Genomic DNA, 20,740 nt, shown 5'->3' with positions numbered 1-20,740 from the left:
TTTTTTTCTTTCTAACAGACGTGAAACTACACAAACTGACACCATCTGCAGATTTGGCATGCTGCATAATTCTCAATACTAAGAAGCTGCAGATTAATATATTTTTTTTCCCAGCCTGGATGGCTGCCACACACCCACTCGGCTGCTCTCTCAGTTGCCCTCAACAGGACATAGGGAGCAAACAAGATGGAAACCTCATGGGATGAGAAAAAGACAGGGAGATAACTTACCAATTACTATAATGGTCAAAACAGACACAACCTGGGGAAAATGTATTTGTTGCCCATTAAGACAGAGTTAGATGGTGAGAAAAAAGCCAGAAACTAAAAGACCTTCTCCTCACTCTCTCGTTATTCCCAGGTTCACTTTCAGTTCTTCATTCCCAATTATTTGGATCTCCTTCTCCCCCAAGTAGTGCACGGGGATGGGGAACTGGGACTGTAGGCAGCCCATACCAACTCCTCTCTACTGTTCTTTCCTCTTCACACTTTTTCCTGCTTCAACCTGGGCCCTCCCCAGGGGCTGCAGGGAAACACCTGCCCCGGCGGGGTCTCTCCCGGGGCCGCAGGGGAATCTCTGCGGGGGCGCAGGGAGCAGCTCCTCCCCTCCTCCTGCTCTCCCCTCAGGGCTGGCAGGGCTGTCTCTCACAGGGTTTCCCTCAGCCCTGGCTGCCGGGCAGCGTTTTGCCCTTTCTTCCCCAGGCTTTCCCCGAGGCGCCCGCCCGTGGCTGAGGGGCTCAGCTGTGCCCTGCGCTGGGGCCGCTGGAGCCGCTGGAACCGGCTGTGGCCGGCACGGGGCAGAGCCGGCCGCTCCTCACGGGCCAACCCCGCGGCTGTTGCCAGCGCCTGGGCGCCTGCACTCCGGTGCATGTAAATATAATTTGTATTATTAAGCAGGACAATATAAAAGTTTTACATGACTGTATTTGCCTTTCAACCCTGTACAGTAGCTCTTTTTTTTTTTTTTTTTTACTTTACATTTAGCCTCACCAGCAATAATGTTACAAATACATACAGACAAACTAAGAGCGAAACACATAATTAATATTTTGGGAAATAACATGGTTGGGCAAGGTTTTAGTTTTACGATATAATAGGAAGACAGACCTTAGGTTTTGTTATGCAAACACAAGATTTTTTTGTGAATTCAGAGGCTAAATCTAGACTACTGTACCTTCTGCAATGATATGTATATGTATATACACTTCTAAACTGCCTTTCAGAATATATTCCACACACACAACCTTGACAGGCTGGGAAGCATGTTAAGAGGCTGAAACTAGCCTACAGTGTGAATATAGACATGATACTTTTTCAGTATAGTCACCTCTTATTTGTGTCAGAATAAAAGCAGGTTCAGCATCTCTGGTTTATTTTAATAGAGAAGTATCCTGTATGGCCAGTCTTCGGTTACTTCTGTCATAATACTTATGGAATCTCTAAAGAAAAAGAAAAGTAACTGTTTTAGCCAACACACTGAGCAACAGAGTACTCTTGCCAATGCACATGTTATTGAAGTCATCAATAATTAAATGACAATAAAAGCACTGATTCCTAAACCAGGAAAATATAAAAGCTATAAAAATGTTAAAAGCTGGTTAGGTGAGTGGAGGGTGACTTAATGAAATGTTTTAATAGAATTATTATGAATTAACAATTAATAAAAATGACAGGTTAGTGGTATGATATTGCAAAGACTTGCAGAGTGATAGAGTAGACCTGAGGAGTAAGTGGGTGCTCACTCAGTTTGAGCAGCAAGGACAGGAGACCAGAGATGGAGACTGGGAATGTGTCAGTATGGAGACACCTACCCAAACAGCCAGGAGGAGACACTGGTGGTACTGACCAGGGTCCCCAACGGGGCATCTCTGGGTGTTCTAATGCAGGGGTGGTTGCCGCCTAACCTGCAGGCAGGCATTACTAAAATCATTTGAATCCCATTTAAGAGCAAATAGAAGCTACATAAATTGCAATTGTTGCCACTGTCTCTGTGTTTAAATCTATTCCTTGTTGATTCAGTAGACCCAATTAAGGAGATTTAAGGACTTCCCAATTAAATACAGAAGACTTTCCACGTACCTTTAAGAATTATATTTTTTAGTGTTCAATGATTTCATGGCAATCCCACTGGCAATAAAACTGGCAGAGTCAGTAATTAATTTTAACATCTCTGATTACTAAATTAATATTTTCTTATTAAAAATACATAATCTAATTAATTCCCAGTTAATAATTCCACAGACAACTCTAACTTTTACTGTTATTCTTCCGTTATTTTATTTACTGCTGTATGTTTAAGTTTTAACTGAGTTGCAACTTTGCATATGGGTCCTGATCTCAGCTAAAAAGCCATTTTACAGAAATGTAAATTTGTTCAGTTGTTCTTGAACTATTGGTATTTGTTACCTTCATAAGAGACTTCTATTATTCTGTTTGTCTTCCAGCTGCAAGCTGTTTGAAATTAAACCAGGTAGAAGCTCTTCTGACTTAGAGCAATACACATATTCCCAAGGGAAAGCCTGACCCTTTAAAGCCTCAGAAAGAAGAAAACTATTTTTCTCAGTTTAATTTTCATTGGACAGCCACACAGAATAGCCAGACCGGGTGAGCTTTGAAATGGGAAGGTTACGGTTTTAGCAGTTTGGTGGCATTACATAGTTTCCAGCAAAATGAAAGGAGGAACGTCTACTCCTTACCTGTGAGGAATGCATTCTCTCAGTGTGGGAGTGCCCTGGTTTTGTTAAAAACAAGTTTCTCTTTCAGTGAATTTTGCCTGTCAGCTAAAGCCTTCAAATTAACTGCATTTTCCTGGAGAACCAGACACATGTTTTGGTAAACCTAGCAATGAAATGCAAACTTATTGATAAGCACGGATGAACATCTCGCGAGAGGGGCGACGAGAAACAAGTGACCAAGAAACTGGCCAACTGTGTATAACATCCCATTCAAGTGAATACTGCATATAAAAGTGGGAGATCATGAGGATCTCTTCCCTTTTCCCTTTTCCCTTTTTTTCCTTATGGGCGACATTAGGAGAGGACCTTGCTAGTCGTCCCTGCGAACTGAGGCCTAGTGAGAGACTGAATCCAGCTCCGGTTGGCTGGAGAGTCCAATCCAGGTCTTTGGTTGCCGGCTCTGCAGTTGCTGAGACTTTCAAGATTGGTTTTGTATATTTTGTATTATTTTCTCTATTCTTATTAGTAGCATTAGTAAAACATTGTTAATTTTTCCAACTCTCTTCTCTCTGTCTTTCTTTCCCTCCTGATTACCTGTGGGAAGGGGGGAGAGGGAGGGGCAAAAAGGGGAAGTGTGGGGGAAGAGGGGGTTAACAATACATCTGCCAGGGTTTTATTGTCACCCCGCAATCTAAACCCTCGACAGGGAGACAGCACACCCTGAACACAGAAAGTGTCCTGTCCACAAAGGTGTGTTGCCCTCTGAGCTCCTGCATGTTGCAAACAGGCTTCCCTTTAATGCACATATTTAAGCTCACTGCTTTATAGCGGCACTGCCAATATTACATGAGGTCAGAGTCCTATACCATTTCTGCTCTGAGGTTAATTTAGAGCTCACAGACAGCTGGTTGCTGTCTTTTATTTATCATTTCTTCAAGAATACTCATGGAAGTGCCATTCTTGGTCCACCCAGTGCTATAAGGTGCAGTCACCAAGGCACACTAAATCTGTCAACAAATACTGGTGTTTCTTCCTGGCTGCACCTCTTTGTTTGTCAAATAATGACTTTCAGTAATAAGGGATCAGAGCGTAAACATGCTCTTCAGTAATTTACTATGTTTGAGCATCTGATTCTTTAATGTTGTGAATGGGAAGCACTGGGGAGCTTTGAGACTGCACACTTTGGTTCCAATTAAATTTTTATGAAACAAAAGCCAAGCCCAACTGTGACTTGTGGTGGGGTTTTGATTTCAGCAGTGTCTTCTTACATCCTCTAATTTGGCCAGGTTTTCCCCACTGAGCATAAATATTGATAGCTGACAACATAAAAAACACTGAGCAAGGCATGGAGTGTGCCGAACAGTTTTCTGAGATGTCACTTGATTTTTTTTTTGTTATTATTATTATTTTTAGGGTCTGTTGACAGACTGGCAATCAAGCCTATTTGCTATTTTCAAGTTCATTCAAATCTATTTTCAGAATGGATATCCCAGGGTGATTGTGAGGCAAAGGAAGCAAAATGTGCTTGCACCATCGAGCTCAGTGCTTTAAGCTGATACAAAATGTTTGAAGCTATTTAACTTCTCTGTAGGAGCCCATGAAAGTCTGCTGCTTCCTGCCACTAACGAATGCTGTGGAGGCCAGTTGCTTTCAAAACTCCCAATAAAACCCACTGGAATTGTTTTTAAAAGAACCCAGCAGAAGGGAGGAAAACTAATTTAAGAAACATTTGCAACAGTAAAATAGTGCTGAAAGCTATGGGATTAATGAGAGTAGCAGCAGCAGCTGACTTTCTGGGTTTAAATGGCAATCTGCTTAGCAGTAGCAGTTTAAAAACAATGCGGATATTGGAGTCCACCATCCCTTCTATGCACATACCCAACAGATTGGCTGATCTGATCCTTGGATACTGAACTCTGTAACCAATCAGGTTGGTCAAAGAAAAAATAAACTGTTTTTCATCTGAGGCTTGCTTTATTTAGCATTCATTCAGTAACACTTTTGCTACCAGAAAACAAAACAAAACCAAAAAAAAACAACAACAAAAGGCACCACAACAACAAAAATAAAAAAGGGAAGAAAAAAAAAAAAGAAGAAAACACCCAAAAAACACCCAAGCTTTATACTAATGAAGAGCTGCCAATCAATAGTTTCAGTAGTGAGGGACAGAGTCCCCAGCTGGTATAAACTGGCTCAGCTCCAGTGACTACAGCAACATTGCACCACAGCTGTTGAGCTGTGGATGGAGCTACATGTGTCTGACTTTAGTCTCCTGAATTCACACTAAATAAGTAGCAGTAAGATTATCAAAATAACAGCATCTGCATTTGGATCAAAAGACCTGATTTTTCTTTTTTTTTTCCTTAAGCTTTGGTGAGAAAAAAGGCCACTTACCCTTGATGCTTAAATACATATTTTGAAGGATAACTTCAAGCACATAATTTGGAAAAGGTCTTGCCTGGAGTCCACAAAAGTTCAAAAGATGATGGGTGTTAAAGCTATCTTCCAATCCTAGGAACCTAATTGTCTCATTTTAGAGAGGCAGTTTAAATGCATCCTCCTACATGCCAAGAATGGAATACCAGCAACAAAGCAGATTTTGGAGAAGGAAGGATATAAAATGTCTGTCTATAAAAGCTCCATATATTTTTTCATAGTAACTTTTTCTCACCCTCCACCAACAAGAAATGGTCTGAGCCTCACAGTTTTGTTGAAGTGTCAGATATAAATTATGCAATATGGTAGTTGCAGAAATGATTTATTAGCGTGCTTTTCCTATTGCTACTGAATTGTGCTAATGCACATGTATGTGGCTGCATAAGTTACAATTGGAAAATACTTTAAATTACTAATTTATTCAAATGTACATATGATTCCCAAAAGCATATTTTCTTTAGTGTTTTTAAGCTATTCTATTTGAAACCCTCAATCACTGCCTTTGGAGACTTACTCCAAAAATCCTACTGCTATGATAGTTTTTCTCACAGCAGTCCTCTATTTCCTCACTATTTGATTTAACTTTATATTTCTTCAAGTCTTACACTAAAAAATGTTCCTTATTCCTTGGAGATAACACTTGGTTGAAGACAATATGTCACATTTTCTTTCAGCCATTACTTATGCAGAGTATCCTCTTCTAAAATGTTCTGTCACAAGATTCTCCCCCAGCTCTCTGACAGTACTTTGAGATTTTTACTGGCTTGAATCTTTCAACAGATTTAGGAAAATGTGGTGCCTGTTGTATTTTTGAGGAGGCAATTGTATTATTTCTCTTTTAACTGTATCAGCTTGTACAAAGCCTATGTGCTCTTTCATACACAATTGTCTTCAGGAAGATAAAATATAGACAAAGGCAACATATATCAAGACAATGGAGGGAGTTTCATAATTCCTATGGAATTTGTGATACTTATGGATACTAGTTTTAAACTACCTTATATTCTTCTCTGCACCATACAATGAAGTCATATTTTGACTTCTACATACACTTCTTCAACTGAGACTTTTTGGGCATTAACATTTTCCAAGAGGTACCTGCATTTAATTGTATTTCAGGCCTCCTATATAGGAGGTTATTGATGCTTTGAAACAGGTGCTTGAAAGAAACAAGAGAAAGATAGCTGACGTTACCTCTTCCTATTATTAAATGCTCAGCCACATTTCAGCTCACGTTGTTCAAAGGAACATCTCTCTACTCCTCAACTTCTGGTTCCAATCACTGTCATTCCAACCACTGTGACACGATGAATCTCCTGTGGCACAATTCATGCTCTTTTCAACCACAGAGAGCTATGCTATCCTCAATAAATTCTATTTCATATTCTATTTTTCTGGTCTTTCTGTTTGAATTATTCTTTTCATCACAACCAGCATATTATACAGACCTTTTTTAGCACTATGAAACTTAGTTTTGTGCCATACCTTTTCTCATCAAAATCCTCTGGAAGCTTGATGCTGTTGCTTGCTCAGTACTATCTTACAGCTTTCCTTCCACATGATAGTAGTCTTGGGCACAGCAACACATTAATTTTTCAAGTAACTCTTCAGTTATTACCAAATCAAATATTAAAATATGGATATTACATTTGCTGTGGCTGCTTTATTTGGAAGCTGCTATCGTCATCACAAACAGAAAAATACTTTGTTTTGTTTATGCAGGCGCATTCCTGGGCACTTGCACAACAGCCTTTGTTACTGTGCCCATCTCCCCTCTGTAAAGAAAAACACATTTTAAAAGTCATTCTCAGTGGTTTTTTTTAGAGAACTTTGAGCCTCATGAAGCCATAAAAAATAACTGTTCACTGTAATTCCACCTGCTACCTGTTTTTATTGGTCTCTTTCACTGCATTTTAAGGCACACTCCTAAAATCTATTACCTTGGTACTGCTGTAAACATGTACTTTAACATGCTAAGTGTTCAAAATAAAAAATCTTTGCAGTTATCTCTTCACGATATGTATATTATCCTTATATTTCCAATGAATTTTTGTAACTCTAAATCGTTCTAAACTCAATTTCTGATTGGAGGCTTTTTTTTTTATTTTTTTTTTTTTTTAATTGGATCGTTATGGCATCTTTAAGTTATTTAATCATAGAATCATTTAGGTTGGAAAAGACCTTTAAGATCATCCAGTCCAACTATAAACCTAATACTGCCAAGTCCATCACTAAACCATGTCCCTAAGAACCTCATCTACATGTCTTTTACACACCTCCAGGGATGGTGACTCAATCACTTCCCTGGGCAGTCTGTTCCAATGTCTGACAACCCTTTCTGTGAAGAATTTTTTCTTAATATCCAATCTAAGCCTCTCCTAGTACAACTCAAGGCCATTTCCTCTCATCCTATTGCTTGTTACTTGGAAGAAGAGACCAACACCCTCGATGCTACAACTTTCTTTCAGGTAGTTGTAGACAGCAAGAAAGTCTCCCCTCAGCCTCCTTTTCTCTAGGCTGAACAACCCCAGTTCCCTCAGCTGCTCCTCATCAGACTTGTGCTCCAGGCCTCTCACCAGCTTTGTTGCTCTTCTATAGATACACTCCAGCACCTCAATGTCTTTCCTGTAGTGAGGGACCCAAGACTGGACATGATATTCAAGATGCAGCCTCATGAGTGCCAAGTACCATTAAGAAATACATTTGTTTTGCAATATTTTACTTTTTTTATTTTTTTAATTTTAATTTGCCATGGATAAAGTACCCTGTAAAAAAGCCTTCATACCTGAATCCAAACCACTGCATATATGCTTGCCTGTTGGTATGAAAAGACTAGAAAAACAAAAAATAAAGTGATATATAACTTTCTAGTAATTAAAAGGAAGAAAAAGGGGAGACAGACTGTTCTTTCAGCAGCTAGAAAGCATGTTCTACAATATGTTTTCCTTTAACAGTAAGAAAAAAAGGAAATCTCTCTTCAGCAAACAGGTGAGAAGAGATAATACAGATATCATGTCATAGTATGCTTTATTACATGAATATACTATGCCCTGTAAAGCTACAATAGAAACCCCTGCTTAGGCAGACATATAAAAAGAGGTTAGGCCATTAACTCTATCATCTAACTCTACAGACACATAATTCAGTTGAGAATTGCGCACACATTTTAGCTTGTGTAACACTGGCAGAACCTAGCATCTTCCCTTTGTAATGATATTACTGATTCATAAGGCTACAGAGTCAGACTATTTCATGATTATTCTCTCTGTGATCCCAAGAATCCTCTGTTCTTTTTGCATATTGACAGTTTTCAGAAGTAGGGATGAGAGGATTGATGACAAAATTAGGCTGGAAGGGAATCTGGAAGTCAGGTAGACCAACCTCTTTATTTAAATAGAGCTGCTGGGTTGGAGGCTGTGCAGCCAGTGTACCTGCCCCTTTACAGAAGCAGCACAGGAGAACAGAGCGATCCACGTACTCCAGTTTCCACAGGCAAACACAGGTGCCACTTCGAGGGTATTCTACACAGAAAGAGTCTGGAAAATGTCTGATTGGCAAGACGAGTCAGGAAGTGTCTCCTTACTGAATCCACTTAAACCACACAGGAAATCTTCCAAATTAAGGTTTATACCTAAAGGTTGACTCAGATTAACTAACTGAAGCTGTTACTTCTTCCATCTGATTTTCTCATTGGATGAGCATGTCACAGCTGAAGCCAGGACATTTGATGAGCTCATGGATTGGTTGCTAAACCTCTATGATCTTCAGCCTGACATATCAGGGCAAACCAAATGATTTTCCTTTATTTCACTATACCCGTCTGAAAACCATGCTGCTTCAGGAAATCATCCAGTAGGACAGAAGCCATATCTGCCTTAAAGGCAGGGACATGCATCATAGAAACAGAATGGATGGAACCAACCCTAAAGCTGCAGCCATCTGACTGATTTTAGTCTACCATACCAACTCTCTTAAGGGGAATAGCTGTTATCCAAAGACTACACAAAAAACTTGAAAACAAACAAACAAAACCCCAAACAAAAACAAAACACCAAAACACAGTGAAAATATTAAGTTTTAATTTATTTTCTTTTTACTTTCAAACTGCTTCTGTTTTACACTGAAGTTTTCAGGGAAGTCTAATTAAAGCTCCTGAGAATTCTTGCCTACCTTGCTGCCATGAATAGAAACGGGTCAATGGTCGAAGACTGTGTCATCTTGCGGTAACTTCAGCAACAGCTGTTGAAAACTAAGAACACATCAGCCTCACTAGAACATGAGAATGAAAAATAATTTGTGCTTGGCTCTAATCAAAGCTGATTGCAGTCTTGGTGACCTTGGGGAAGTTACTCAAGCTCTTTGTTTGCCTTTCTGCTCAGCTGTAAAATTAAGTCAAAACAAGACTTCACTGAAAACAGATGCAGCCTCAGACTTGAATTTTTCTGGTAAATTAATTATAGAAGAAAATATAATAATTAATTAATAAATAGCAGTCAGCACATAGTAATTATGTGGTTATATCCATTATGATTGTACATAAACAAAATCAATTTTCATTAGGGGATACTAATGTTATCAAGCATTGCTAAAAAGGCTTTGGCATTTACCGAATAAAATGCTTGGGGTTTTTTTGTGTTGTTTGTTTTGTTTTTTTTTGAGTGAAGCACAGTTATTATTTAATTCCTTAGTATTATGTTCCTTAAAGCCAATCAAATCTTGTTATAAAATCAATGTATACTGGAATTTAAGCCCAACTTGAAAATGCATTTCAATATTGTTTCATATCTTTATGCATGTGTAAGTTTTATCTTCATAAAAAGTAAAGCTTTACAAGCAATGAACATAGAGTCAGATTCTGTTGCATGTTAAACTGATGTACATACAGCTATACTACCAAGAGAAGTTAAGCTGGCTGTAGCAAAAGGAAAACTATATTTAAACACTGGTGTCTTTTAGGGTATTACTTAATGTAGTGGATTTTTTTTTTCATTTTGAAGTGAAGAATGTGAGATGGGGTTCTCTTTTGGGAATGATTCAGTGTACAATGAACAAGAACACAATGTTCATGATTTTCAAAAAAGCATGACTGGCGGAAATGCATTTTTACAACAACAGATCAGACAAAAAAGTTTTCTGAATTCTCAAGTGCCTCTCCTTTTTACAAAGATCTTTGCATCCATTCATATTACTTTTATAGGGAATCCATATTGCCATGTATTCAATTTGTATTGTCATGTACACTGGAATTTTGGTAATCTGTGGCAAAAAGGTACAAGAAGATTATTCCGGCATTGCTGAGGTTGATATTTTAGAAACCCAAAGAACAAGGAAATGACTAATCACCAACTTGGAAAAAACTGAGGTACTATTAAATCTCACTTCTTGTCCTCACATAGATGGATCCAAAATTAAAGTTCATCATGCTAGTCAAAACATTTCAGAAACAGTCATGACTTCTGATATGCTAGTGTTTACTGACTGAAGTTAAAGGAATCAGACTTCAGTCTGGGTTTCAAGACAATTATATAGAGATTTTCTGTTCTATTCATACTGAAGAAAGTTGCCAGTATCGTGTTTAAAAGCCATTAAACTGTATTAAATTTCATTGTGCACACTCTAGTCTTTGGTTTCCTTACTGTCTTTTGTTTCCCTAACAGGTTTTCTTCCTAAGACAATGGATTGATTCTCTGTAGCTACAATTCAATCGCTGCAGCTATAAAGCAGGTTGGAAAGCATATGATTACTAAGCTGCAAGACAAAAACATGGCATTACAGAGCTCAAAATGTAGGATTAGCTCTTCTTAATACTGCTTATTTATTTAATTGTAATCCTACAACAGGATTGGACAAAAGAATACAAGTAGTCATCTACTTCATCCTAAACCTAAAAATGGCACTAATTGAAAAGAAACAGAATAGACTGCACATTTGCAATGTGCACCATTAACCTGTTACTCAATCAAATTCATACTGGATTAGATATGATAGGTTTAGAGAGTTGTGTTTGTCTGTAATTTGTCAGCCATTTTACACCTTGCAATGCCTTTATCTTCCATGGAATCTAGGTGGAACACAAGCACTGGAACCTTAACTGTGTTTAAAAATTAAATTAAAAAAAATGGACATGGGTGGTGCTAGAAATGTAACGTTGTGCCTATTGCATCTATTTTACACTGCAATCAATAATAATTATCAAAGTGATCCTGATAATCATATCGGTCATATAATATAAGCCATATTTATATGGTACTGGCAGATGAACAACTCTAAGGCTAAGGCCTTTTTTACTCATTTTGCATCAGAAGCAAATTTGGAGGACAGTATATCTGGATCTGTACTGGGTTCTTCAGTGACTGCATTTACTGATAACATATCAGGCACTCCAGAAATAAAAAATTAATGGAATTCATTTCTCTCTCTTCCTTTTCAAATCCTCTGGTCTCCCCTTGCTTTGAGAGACTCAGTTATGATATCACAAAATTTGCAACTAAGTCATTACTGAGTCTGTCAGTAGAGGTCTGATTTTCACATAGAAACTTCACTCTCCTTCAGGCAGGGGTTTTCTCATTCTTCTTATTTGTGTAGAAATACCTGTAGAAACCTTTCTCTCTTTAGAACTTGAGAATGGTACCCAAGGTGCCAGAAAGAAATACAGAACTGTCTCCATGTTTAAACCATTAATTGCCAAGGAAACCCTCACGAAACCACATTCTTTTAATGACATATTGTTTCATGCTTGATTTTACTATGTTTTCATCCTTCAGCATTTATTTCTACAACAGTACAGATGTCACCTCTCAAAAATGCATTCATCGAAATCACATAAGTTGAACAAACAGTTTCTTAATACAAATGAAAAACTACTGATCAGAATGCAGCTTTATGTAGCGCACTAGAGAGGAAAAATTGAGAAAGTGAGCTTGGATATACATGGGTATGTACAAACAAGTGATTAAAAGAAGCAGATGAAACAATATTAAAAAAAGAAACTAATTCACTAATAAAATTTGCGTGTTATCTTTTGAAATTAATGAGAACAGTCCCACTCAACTTCAAAACCTATCTTTTCCTATCTTTACACAGAAATGAATAGTTTTAATTTGTATCCTCAGGAAGAAGCACCCCACTGGGCTGCTGTAATTCCTAAGGGTGGATAGTTTAGAGCAACATCAAACATTTCAACTTAGAAGGAAATTATGACAATTGAAGTGTTAACCAAAAATAACCAAAATGAATCTGTGAGAGCTCATAAGAACTCTAAAAACTCCATTAGTCTTTGACTAACAACTTGGAAAAAAAAAAAAAAACAAAAAACAAAACCAAACCAACACAAAAAACACACAAAAACCCACGCATGCAAAACCACAAAAACAAACAAACTAACAGCACAACAAACAAACAAAAAAACCCAGCACACCAAAAATTAAAAAACAACACAGAAAAGGTGTAAGGCAGACTTTTGCTAAGAACAGCTGTATGGGAAACATCGATGTTTAGCTGGAGTGATGAGCAGCCACACAGGATCTAATCTGCAGCTGATGGTGAGTCAAAGTGCTGTGCAGATTTAAGAGGAGCAAGGCTGGCTGCTCTGAAAGTGGTGCGTTGTGAAGAGGAATATGAACAGAATCATGAACTTGGGCCAAAAGTCTTGACTATCAGAGAATGAACTAGTGGCAGTGTAGAAAAGTAGGGGAATGGAAGTAGCTCATACTATCCAGATTAAATAACATAGCGAGGGCCTGCTGGTTGTAAATATCAAAATTAATAAAAGATTTATTATATTATTTGACACATGCTACAATTCCCTTCATCACAACAGGATTTTTAGATGGGAGGTAATTTTCTTCTTTTAAAAATTTACTTTCCATCTTCATACATACAAAAAGTATTTTCACGGGCACTTGGCATGCAGAAATTCCCAGGATTCAATGCATGTTTAGTATTCAGTTCATTACACCAGTGCCTCTAAATTTGGTATACAGGATAATATTCATTTCTTAAATGAGTCAGGCTCCAGTGAAACTGAAAAGAGCTACATGCATGCATTTGCATCCGGAATGTAATGGATAATTTGAAGATGCAAGAATAGCTTTGCTGTGTTCAATATCACATAAAATTTGAAAGTTATTTTCCTTTTGCTATACTTTATGGTTAGCTAGCATAATTTTTAGCAAGAAAATAATGAAGAAATCTATAGCATCATATATAGAGATATTTATTTTTTAAATTCTAGCAAAAGCTGTTTCACAAGAGTATAGATCAGGGTCAAATAGAAGGAGTCACTAGTAAAACACAGGCTAGGTTCTCTACATAATGGCAAAATTCAGCTGAACTTTGTTGTACTTGTAGAGCTAATTCTTCCTACTCACAAACAAATTTCATTAAAGGAAGAAAACATAAAGAAGACATAGGATAAGGAGGCTAAGATTTGATTCCTATATAGTAGCTAGTTTTCAGACTTCTGTTATTATAACAAAACTGCTGGTACATCTTGCTTTCTTGCTTTTTCATAGTCTCCTCTTACTCTTTGGGATATTCCAGATTTACTCGATATGAAGACACAGATCAAGTTCTATCCGATTAGGGTTTATGACACATTTAAAATAGTATAATTTTTTATTCCTGCTCTGTTTCACTACCTGGTCCACAACACTCCCACAATAATCCCACCCTCTAACTGCCCAAGCTGTTCCTCACCCCTCCTTGCTCTATTAGCTTCTATTTTTACCCAGCTTTGTTGGATAAAAAACTGGTTCAATGGCTGGTCCCAAGGAGTTGTGGTGAATGAGGTTAAATCCAGTTTGCAGCCAGTCATGAGTGGTGTTCCCAGGGCTCAGTATTGGAGCCAGTTCTGTTGAATATTTCTAGCAATGATCTGGGCAAGGGGATCAAGTGCAGCTTCAGTAAGTTTCCAGATGACACCAAGTTGAGCTGGAGTGTTGATCTGCTGAAGGGTAGGAAGAGTCTACAGAGGGATTTGGACCAGCTGGATCGATGGGCTGAGGCCAGTTGTATGAGGTTCAACAAAGCCAAGTGCTGGGTCCTGCAATTGGGTCAGAACAACCCCATGCAACACTACAGGCTCGGGGAAGAGTGGCTGGAAAGCTGCCTGGTAGAAAGGGATCTGGGGCCACTGATTGACAGCCGGCTGAATATAAGCCAACAATGTGCCCAAAACAGCCAAGAGCATCCTGGCTTGTATCACATAATAGTGTGGCCAGCAGGACTAGAGAAGTGATCGACCCCCTGTACTCGGCACTGATGGGGCCCCACGTTGGATCCTGTGTTCAGTTTTGGGCCCCTCACTTCAGGAAAGACATTGAGGTGCTGGCATGTGTCCATAGAAGAGCAACAAAGCTGGTGAAGGTTCTGGAGCACAAGTCTTAAGAGGAGCAAATGAGGGAACTGGGGCTGTTTAGCCTGGAAAAAAAGGAGACAGAGGGGAGACTTTATTGCTGTGTACAACTACCTGAAAGGAGGTTGTAGCGTGGAGGGTGCTGGTCTCTTCTTCCAAGTAACTAGCAACAGGATGAGAGGAAGTGGCCTCCATTTGCACCAGGAGAGGTTTAGATTGGATATCAAGAAAGGTTTCTTCAGTGAAAGGGTTATCAGGCATCGGAACAGGCTGCCTAGGGAAGTGGTTGAGTCACCATCCCTAGAGGTGTGTAAAAGACGTGTAGATGTGGTGCCTTGGGATATGGTTTAGTGGTAGGCTTGGTAGTATTAGGTGTACGGTTGGACTGTATGATCTTGAAGGTCTTTTCCAATCTAAATAATTCAATGATTCTGTGATGTGCTAGTTAATCCAGTCTTTTTAGTAGTCCCTACTGTTCTATTTGTTTACGAAATATACATAGCATGGAGGACTTTCATATCCCTTTTATATACGGAAGCTGTTCAATGCATTATTCCACCTGTCAGATCACAGGAAAACTCTTAACAACTGTTTCTTCTTTAATTCACACACATTATTAAAGAAAGACCTGCAAAACTCTTTTTGTTTATCCTTTCACTTTTTGATTGGAAATTAGTGTCCTAGGTGAGTGTGAGCCACAAAGCTCTTCATTACCCATATACTGGTAAAACTTCAAGATTATCTTTGCATCAGGATGTCTCCTGCCTGCTGCCCTCTCCCCTGCCCCGCTCCATTTTTTATTTTTTTTTTTCCAGACCAAAATGTCTTTCAAAACAGTGAAACAACCTACAGCACAACCAAACCCAAATACACACATTTCTGATATGCCAGCTGGTTCCTTTTCCATCCCTCCGTCACTCATGGTGTTCTCATGCTGCCTGGCATTCTGAAGACCAGAGAGACACAGTTCAGGCTTCTGCCACCAGGCCTGCATATAGGATAATGAAAATCAACAGCAAGGTATGTAATAGTGAAATGAATGATATTTGTGAAATTCAGAGGAGAGCAGTGAAAATTTGACAGCAGCCAAAATGGTTTTTCTTAGCATGAAATCTTTATGATGCAAGTATTCTAAATAATGTATTGCATGCAATTAAAACTAATACACAGATGTCAGTGGTGAACTACTACTTCATGCCAAACAAAACTTTTGGACACAGTTAGTTTCTAGTTCTGAAATTCACATTGCTACAGAAGTAACTTAAAGCTCCAGTATGAATACAATGTCTACTGCTACCTGGACAAATGGAAATCTTACAGTAGCCTGAAGTTTCATATATCTGCTTTTTTTTCTTCTTTTCCCTAAAGAGGGGGAAGTGTTGAATATTTCTCCTTGGAAATAGCAAACTCATTTTGTACTCTACTTTTGTCCATACAGCTACTCCCAATACACAGTAGCGCAAAATTGGTACATTATGTTTGTTTGTATCTATAATAAATAGGATCACTAAAATGTTTCATCTCTAGCAAAAGAAGGACCTCTGAAATTGAAGATCTTGTTGGACTTGCAATGAACAATGTCAGTTTTCATAATTCATCAACCTGCCACAGACAATCAAAGTGATTTAAGATCAAATGCTTGAAATAAGTATCTGAAAGCATGAGATAATATAAAAAAATTCATGTCGCTTTCAGCTTGAATGGTTTATTTTTGCTTTTTTTTTTCTTTTTTGTTGTTTCACCATAGCTCGAAACAAACATAAGCCACAGAAATAAAGCAGAGAGACTGAAGCAAAAGATAGCAAAATAAACTAATTGGGGGCAATATTTTGTGTGCTAGCCCATAACTAAAGCTCATTTAACATCAAGTAAGCTTTCTTATTATATAATTAATTTTCACTTGTTTCCTGCTGCTAATCCTTACAGACCTGGCTTGAAGATAGGTACTGGATTGCCCTTGATTGTATTAGGAATTCAGCTGACTAAAAATAGCATGACTAGTATGGAAGAGCAGCTGTACTAATGAGGAAAATTTTGTTCTGTCATGATCTCTTCACTTTAAATTATCATAATCCCAAATAATGCAAATTACAAATACTCCTGCTCACCGCAAACTGAAGAAATAAGAAGAGTTTATTATGTATGGAGAATTCAGGCATCTTCTTTTAAAAAAAAAAAAAAAAAAAAAAGGAAAGCCAAAACCAAATAAAGTCAGACAGATGCAATAATTAAATGCAGTTTCCCAGTATCTTAGATCCTATTTGCAAGATACTTCATATCAACTGCATTTTTGTTATCTTACTCTTCCAACTACATCCTGTCTGTCAGTTGGGACATGACAACTTGAGGAGCACAGGTAAAACATCAATTTAGCACCACTGACAGAAGGAACTAGAGATGAAAGACAGGACAAAAGGGTAGATCTAGCCAGGAAAATAAAATGGAAGTAATCTTGGCTTTCAAGGGGAACAGAACTTGGATTCACTTTTGGTTTAGAATGTTACCATATGGCTATCAGAATATTTTCTTATATGGTGAACTTTCATGAAGGAAATGAATGCACAAGCATAAGAATGCATGTTTATGACACATGGATAACATGGGAATAGTATTTTAAGTAAAAAAAAAAAAAAAAAAAAAAAAAAAAGAAATAAACTGTACATGAAAACTGCAAGTATTGATCTACTTTAAAATAGCGCAATTTTATAAACCAAGTGTAAAATACCAAAACATGTTTAGGACAGCAGTTTCATTGAGCTGAATAAAACTAACTGTAAGGATCCCCTCTGTTTATGGAAGATGGGGAGTTACCTGCTCCTAACAATATAAATAAAATTTATTCTATACTAATTATTTTTACTCCACTTCTGTTTATTTTTTTATAAAATAAGAAAGGTATGTTCAATGTTCATTCTTATTTTTTTGTTCTACTGCTAGAGAACTACAGATGCATTATATTCATTGCAGTTAAATAATATTTTTTCTCATTGTGAGACTCCAGTATCTTATAAACAAAGATTTTTGAAGGACTTTTCCATCTCCCTTTTCTTTGGCATTTCTCCTTTCATCTAAGATTTATTCTTCTTCCTCTTCTCTTTTCCTTAAACAACAAATGGTAAGTGTTCTCAAGTTATAAGTGGTACAGAACATAAAATGTGAGTTTACAATTGTAGAGATAATGCATAAACAAAAACAATGTACAAAGGAAAGCTATTATTTTGTAACTCATAATAGAGCATGTTTTATTGCCTATATCACTCGTAATGTTATAAATAAATGTGTCATATTCTAAAAATATGCAGTCCCATTTTCAAGATGAATGCCATTTCAAAAGAACAAATATCATTTTATAAAAATTAAGTGTTTTGTCTAAGTTATTCATCTAAGCTCCCTCTATAAACAACAGAGAAAAATAGGCATTTACACAGTATGAATCTCCTTATTTCTAGTGATTACTGAGGAAGTCTAGATGCCAAAGGTAAGGGAAAATAATCTCCGCTTGGAACTGAAAATAGACTCTTTTTTTCAATTAAAGTGCCTGACATGTTTTTAAAATACACTGAATTTGCTAATACATTACACCTCTAAGGTAGCTCAAACAAGCAAAAGATATAATAAATCTTTCTCTCTATAAATACACACACAGATGTAGACAGTCATGAAAGACAAATGTGTATACATATACATACATACATACATATATATATATATACACATACATACATGGACACACATATAGGAGGTCTACCTGTTGCCCTTCAGGTGTTGAAGATGTGTTTAGGGAAGTTCACCAAGGCTGATTTTTAATGTACTGAGTAAGTCTGTATAATTATAAAAAAAAATGCAGGGCTTTTTATGTTTAATGATCCTCAGAAGAATCCCTAGATTTAAGTTAAACTTGGGAAAAGAAGATGTGATTAGCTTTCTGACCTTGAGCTGGTTTGAGGGAAAAAAAGATGAAAGATTAAACAACTTAGTAAAACTATACCTCTGAAAATTCTTCCAGTTCTTAATTTAAGCATCAATAAAGTACCTACCTACATGCTTTATATTTGCCAGAAGAAAAAAAGAAAAGCCTTGAGACAAGAAAATCAGACACTTGCTTTCTCTGTCTTCTTTCAGAGGAGTCTGAGAAATAATTCATAAATCCTCCTCTTAACTCCAGTTCTCCAGTTGTATTGATCTTCCTTGCCCTTAAGTCTTTCCTGGGGAGCAAACAACAGACACTTGACTTCCTGTCTCTTCTCTTTCTTACTATGAGCTTGTTTTGAATCTCTGATGGACTCTGACCTCCTATTGACTCCAGACAGGAAATCTTCTTATACATGACTGCACGTCTGTCCCCTAAAAATGCTTCTGTTGGGTATCTCTCTGCCACACCAATAACCTGTCTAATTACATGCCTTAGCCTTTCCTTCTACTGTCTCACATGTGCACTGTCTACAAAAGCCAAACTAAAATTGTCCATAGCCGTTCTTTTGAATGGAGTATTTCTCTCTGTCATAGATTATCCTTCAAGAAGCATTTTACAGTGGGATCCCAAGTCTTCACAACATGTAAATTCTTTTGTACATGTAGAGCAGTGCCCTTACTGCCTCTTGATCCCTACATTGCCTAATGCAGCAGATAAACCCAAGTCTGCCCGTTGCCATTATTTAAAAGTTTTCTTTAAGGAAATAGAAACTTAACATTTATGGTTACATTTTTCATATATGAGTACTTAAAAGGTTATGTGTTAAAAATTCCAGCATGTGCCATGTAGAAATATACATAATGAAGCTCAGCCTCAAGTTAGACTACAGAAATATGTCACCCTAGAGATCTGTCTAGTCCAGAAATCTGGCCCTGACACTGACCAGTGGTAGCTGATTATTAAAAAGCTATGAAAAATTGGGGTATGCACAGATGTAACTCAATATCTTCCATTTGCTACTCCTGCACATATTTTGTTCAGTTACATTGGACTAGCATACTTTTTGTTCCTGCCGCTAGTTCTGAAATTCTAAGCCATCTACTTCTTCACATGTATTACTCTGCCAAAGATTCCGCCTTGTTGCTGTTAATGAATAAAAACCCTATTAGTTTATAGTCCTGCTTCCAGGCTTTCCAATACATCCAGTCTTCCTCCTCTTCGATTTTCAGATTATGGACCTTTCCAAGAACTGTTTCTTTTTTTGGACTTTACCAATTATATGATCAGTGCTTACTATAGGAGTCATTGATAAACAAATCATGATGAGATTTTTGATGAGAAAACTTTCCTGTATTGTCCTTCCAGGTTTGTTTTTGATTTATCGATCCAGACCCTCCTATAAAACAGCTAACTTGTGCTATACCGTCAACATAATCACTTTGCAAAACGTTGATCCTTACCATAGATCATGAAAAAATGTCTCATAGCATCAGCTCCTTAATCAAACAGGGAGAGTAGCAGACTGCAAAACCAAATCAGATGAAATCAACTGTGCTTAAAATATTCTCTTTCAGCCTTTTTTTATGTAGAAGACCTCTGAAGTAACAAGAGGAATTGAAACAGTGTAAAATTGAATGAACAGTTACAGGCAGGTCAACATGTACATAAATAAGATACACAAATATTTTTGCCAGAAAAATTACTTTGCAATTTCCTTTTTTCCTTCTTATTTTCAGAATTTCTACCTACATTCTTAAGTAGTAGAGACAACAATCAGAGCATACAAATGAGTACATGGAACGGAGAAAGCCATTTGGCTGCTTTTGTCACACTCTATTCTAGGTCAAGGTTTCTTGAAAGTAATGTCTTATACCTAGACAGATTATTTTCCCAGTATAGAATAGGGTTTATTGAATTGAGGCTTTCCTTAGAAGTCCCTGATGACACTTAAATTAATTCATGTGATGAGATCACAGATAGCTGCAGGTTGCCTTTGTGCTGTCATCTTTATTTTCTTTCTTCAAATTCACAATAATTTTTAAATACTTCATGACACAAGAGGGAAATGAAGTCACAGAGCAGTGTTTCTATGAAGTTTTGATAGACTCTCTGTGGACAGTCTTACATAATGTGTCCAGCAGTTTTGGGAGTCTTTTTTTAGTAAGCCTTGAAACCAGATTACCCTAGTAGGTAATTGCAACTTCCTTTGAGGCAGACTGAAGTTTTCAATTTGAGGTCCTGGGAATGGGGGTTAAATGCTGAAAGCAATTTAAAGAAATTGGATGAGTGAAACACAAATCAGAAGGATGAACACTGCAGGTAAAGGGATAAATATGCTGGTTTAACTGAAACTGAGTAAATT

Source organism: Columba livia, chromosome 2, assembly GCF_036013475.1.
Source record: "Columba livia isolate bColLiv1 breed racing homer chromosome 2, bColLiv1.pat.W.v2, whole genome shotgun sequence".
Taxonomy (NCBI): Eukaryota; Metazoa; Chordata; class Aves; order Columbiformes; family Columbidae; genus Columba; species Columba livia.
This window is presented reverse-complemented; position numbering follows the sequence as displayed.